The sequence below is a fragment of the Schistocerca serialis genome, chromosome 2 (assembly GCF_023864345.2).
Source record: "Schistocerca serialis cubense isolate TAMUIC-IGC-003099 chromosome 2, iqSchSeri2.2, whole genome shotgun sequence".
Taxonomy (NCBI): domain Eukaryota; kingdom Metazoa; phylum Arthropoda; class Insecta; order Orthoptera; family Acrididae; genus Schistocerca; species Schistocerca serialis.
This window is the reverse complement of record NC_064639.1, coordinates 1,122,186,963-1,122,192,118: the sequence shown is the minus strand read 5'-3', so window position 1 is coordinate 1,122,192,118 and position 5,156 is coordinate 1,122,186,963. Positions and strand designations below refer to the sequence as shown.

Below are 5,156 nucleotides of genomic sequence, written 5' to 3'. Positions count from 1 at the left end.
TAAAAATCAATGGAACTTGAACGTCTCCTTATTAACGGATGCTGACCTAGAGGCGGCGGTGCGACGCGCTTGGGAGCAGTCCTTGCGCGCTACCACAAACTTTCGTAGCACCATAGCGTGGTGGACTCAGCATGCAAAACCCAAACTGCGAAAAGTTGTTATATTCTTCGGTATTGACAGAGCAGCCGCGATAAAGAAGACGATGGAGTTCTACTACACTATCCTACGCGACCTCTGTGATAGAGCCGACGCCGCGAACACCAGAATAGACGACATTCGAAAAATAAAGGCGAAATTAATCAATCTTAAGAGGATGCAACTGGAAGGTCTTAAGATCAAATCTAAAGTGAAGTCGGTCAGGGACGATGAAACAGCCGCTCTATACCACCTTGTCAAACATGCTAAGAACAGAAGGAGGACCTTTATTGAGGCCCTGAAACTCGGTGATGGCACGACCGTCGACACCCAGCGAGAGATTATCAAGGCACTACACGACTATTTTGTTGACACCTACACGTCAGCGGCTACTCATGAAGACTGCTATGACGAATTGTTTAGTGCCATTTCCTCTACTATAACTAGAGAAGACAATGACACCATTTCTTTGGAATTTAGTAATAAAGATGTTTTGGAGATTGTCTGCCACTCGCCGATCAGGAAGTCCCCTGGTCCTGACGGATTACCCATTGAATTTTACAGGAGGTATTGGCACATCATCGGGGACAAAATCACCCAATTAGTGAACGAAGTTTTTCAAGGGCAGCCTGTACCACTTGCCTTTAAGGAATGCACAATTGTGCTTCTCCCTAAAAGCAGAGGTACCAAAAATATCGCCAACTTCCGCCCCATTTCATTGTTAAACTCCGATTATAAAATAGTCGCCCGTGCAATCAACACGCGAATGATGCCCCTCACTGCAAAATTCATTGGAAGTCAGCAGACATGTGCCTTCGGGAGAAATGTATTGCAAACGGCAGCTTTCTACCGGGATATCATTGCTTTAACGAGCGCCAGTAACGTGAAGTGTGGGCTGATCTTTCTGGACTTTTTTAAAGCCTTTGACCTCGTCACTCACGAGTACCTCCTTGAAACCATGAAAAGATTCGGTTTCTTGCAGAACGCGATTTACATGATCAAAAACATGGCACTGGGGATCAACGCAAGACTTTCTGTCAACTCGCAACTAACCCAACCGATTCAAATCAACAGAGGGATTGCACAAGGCAGCCCTTTGTCCATGTTACTTTTTGTTCTTTCACTCGAACCTCTGTTACTCCAACTGCAGGCGAAACTCACAGGGCTAACACTTTAAGGAGAAAAAACTGTCGTAGGCGCCTATGCCGACGATGTGGGTGTGGTTGTCCGCAATGAGAATGACGTCACCACTTTAGCGGCTCACCTCCAGCAATACTGTTTGGCGTCGGGGGCTAAATTGAATGACACGAAAAGTAAATTTATTAACCTCTGTGGCCTCCAGCATTTGCGAGTTGGCTACGCTCAGGAAGTCAGCGTCCACAAGGCTCTCGGCATCATATTGACGGCGTCCTCTTTAAAGATGGCGGCGGCAAACTGGAGGGAAATAGTGCGTAAACTTAACGGTGCTCTCGTTGACAATTCCCACAGAAGCCTCAATCAATTTGATCGGATTCATCTAGTCAACTCCTGTATTTTATCCAAAGCCTTCTACATGGCGCAGCTCCTGCCACTGCCTGCAGTCATTGCTAAGCAAATTATGTCGAAGGTAACCAATTTTATTTGGCGAGGGGAAATTTTTCGCGTGTCTGCCAAAACTGCGACACTCCACCCCCAGAATGGAGGGATGGGATTAGTTGATATCAAGGTGAAAGCGATGGCTCTCTATGTTACAAGGACGGCCGCTATAATTAACAATGATCCTTCCGGCATTACAGCGCAATTATTCACTGCCGTCAGGCCGCAAAGTCTTGACCCACCGCTGAATATTCAGCCCATCAGTTATCGGCTAAAACATATCAGAGATTATTACCTTTCACGGAGCTACATCAGTAAAGAGGTCATAAACTCTCAACATTTAACTGCACAAGCCATAATAGCGGACTGGAGACAACACGAAGGAACGAATCCATTGGCAACGAAGCTCGGTGGCATGAACTGGGATATCGTATGGCGCAATGTCAGTTCCCGTGTCCTCAGTTCCGATGCTCGCACTGCCTGGTACAAAGCCATCAATGACGTGGTTAGCACGAACGAGAGGTTACATAAAATCGGGCTCAGTGACACCCCTCTCTGTCGTCGCTGCCAACTGACGGATACAGTTATCCACCGTTACACCTGCGGGGAACGTCTCCAGAACTGGGTTTGGCTTCGAGAAAAAATAGCTCTTATTACCAGGACTACAACCGCCAATGTTTCGTCAGCACTACTGTCTCGTCCCGATGTGCATTTTTATCCGCAGACGAAAAACAATGCAGTTTTGTGGTTGCTGGGTACCTATTCCAGCTACATCTTTAATAATTTTGGCGGTGACAATTATTTGCAATTCAAGATGTTTATGGCTATCGAATTCGCCAAAACATGCACGTACCCGAATCATGGGAAACTCTTCGGCAATATGCTTAAAATAGCGTTTCATCGCATGGGTATCGGATAGGTCAACTGAGTGTGAAGGGGTGAGGCCGGGCCGCGGGACACCAGTAGTGCCGCGAAGAGGCCCCACTGCTTCTGTGTCGCGTCCAGACTCCCCCTCACACTGCGGCCTTCACTGACTCGCTGGACACTGGCTACAGGACCTTTCATTGAGCGAGATACGAAGCTGTGTTTATGTTACGTTTATTCTTCGAGCAGCACTTCTACTATGCCCAAGGGCGAAGTCTTTTCGTTGTCATTTTCACCATTCCAATTTATTTTCATAGAAGGTTAAGGGTTTCGTTTTTCATAAAAAAAATAATACAAAAATATATTAAAAAAAAACAAAACAAATAAAAAAATAATAAAGCAAAAAAAACGTGGTTAAGGCGTCAAAAGAAACAGGGAAACATAAAAAAAAGTCGTAAAGAAAAAAAAAGAAAAAAAAATGGATAAGGCGTCGGACTTCGGATCCGAAGATTGCACGTTCGAATCCTGTCACGGTCGACTTTTTCCAGTTCTGAAAAAAAAAAGTGGTAGAGCACTGGTCTCGTAAACCAGGGGTCGTGAGTTCGAACCTCACAGAAGGCATTCATTTTTTAAACCTTCCTGCAAGGAGCGGAGCTATCTCGAGCAGCATCTAACACATGGCAGTACACTGAATGAAAGGGATGTTCTACAACCTATGACAAGTATTCTACTGGCCTCAGAGGTTTTCTAAGAAAAAAAAAAAAAAGTTGGTCTAGGGGTATGATTCCTGCTTAGGGTGCAGGAAGTCCCGGGTTCAAATCCCAGACGAGCCCTAGCGTTTTGTGCAAAGTGGTCGCACGTCGGTGGCTGAGTCAGCGCAAAAAGCTGCTCGTCAATGTAAAACTAATTTCATATTTGCTCTAAGGAACTGACCCTCTGGTCCGACGTATGAAGGTGATTACCAAGATTTCGGTACAGATCGTAGCAAATGCTTGTCGGTATGTCTTGTTTAAAGTGATGAAAAAGTGTTTCCGCCCGGGATCGAACCGGGGACCTTCTGCGTGTTAGGCAGACGTGATAACCGCTACACCACGGAAACTACTGCTTCCAGGCTTGCTCCACAGAGAACTTGTAACAAGGTTGCCATCGTAACTTAAAAATTCAATAAATGAGGCACTTGCATGACGAAGGTACATGCAGCAGATCCACACATGACGTGGCTCACTGGAGTAGTATGCGACATAGGCAGGAAAATACTGTTCGCGCCCGGGATCGAACCGGGGACCTTCTGCGTGTGAAGCACACGTGATGAAGGTTTCATGCTTGACTATTCGACGGTGCCTCAGCTCTTCTCCGTACGTGCTTGCGCACACGGTATTTATTTTGACTGCCTCAACCTTTTTTCTAGCAGCAGGCAGTGGTAGTCCAGTTGCAGTAGCTTTACATGTAGAAACCAATAGCTCCCCGCCGACCATGACGCGAACATTTTACGTGCAGATCCCCAGGACATAACTGGCATTCACACTTCAACCACGGTCTGTGTAGTTGATGGTAAGATGGTTATCAAGAAGTGTTCACGAAGGTAGTTACTTGCGCTGTAATCAAACCTGGACGTTTCTGCGCTGTTACCTTTGAATACCGTTGCCTTGGCATGAGGACCCTTCTGGTATTTGATTTATCCTTTGAGGTACCCATGGAGTCCGTTATCTGCGCTTTTTAGCCGTGCGGGATTGTTGCTAGCCACGTAGCTTAGTAGCGAGACTTTTACTACGTTTTCCATATTCAACGGAGTAAGACATGTCAAAATCGAATAGACGGAATAAGTTCCTCATATTAAAACATTGTTAGAGTTCGTGCAATTATCATGTACGATGGACAATCGCACACATGCTCAGGATGTGGGCAGGAGGGTCATGTTCGCTCTAATTCAGGGCTTCACAACATACGTGCTCGCGGAGCAAGCTGTGAGCAGCAAGGCGCGAGAACGGAGCAGCGCGAGCACGCTACCCCCACTACCGGACAAGAGCGTAGAGTGGGGAGAGTCACGTGGGGCACACAACAGCTGCCGCCAGTCAATGTAAATCCGCGGCCACCTGCAGGGATATCACTCACGAATTATTACTGCGACAAATGAAACAAATAAATGAGAATGTACAGTGACAGATAATTTTATTAGCTTAGTGTATGCATCTACATTCGTATTAATTTGTGAACTGTTACACAATAAAAGGTGTCACTGAAGTGTGGGATTCTAGGTTATCTTGTACGTTTTGCCCTTTACAATTGCGTTTATGTTCGGAGTGATTGTTGTTGTGCATTGTAGGCGCAGCGTGCCATTTAAATTTCGATCAGAAAATGCGTTTCTCAGGCGCGTCTTGTTACATTTCATTCTAGGGAACAGTTGTTCACAAACATACGTGGAACCGAACGTTGATATTATTGTAGCCGCCAGTTTGGGCAAACGAGGAAATCTATGCTGAGGGAAGTGTCTGTAGAATTGCAAAATGTTTTTCCTGTTCTGAAATTTGTCTCTGTATTCTCTGTCACACTGCAGGTCAATAATTTCTAGTTGCAGCTCAGGA

The 5,156-nt window shown here is 45.8% G+C and overlaps 1 non-coding gene across 1 annotated transcript; it reads right to left on the bottom strand.

Moving 5' to 3' along the window:
* Positions 1–3,600: 3,600 nt before the first annotated feature.
* Trnav-aac (transfer RNA valine (anticodon AAC)) lies at positions 3,601–3,673 on the bottom strand. The gene has a single exon. It is a non-coding gene; the product is annotated as a tRNA-Val (tRNA).
* Between the last annotated feature and the right edge of the window lie 1,483 nt (positions 3,674–5,156).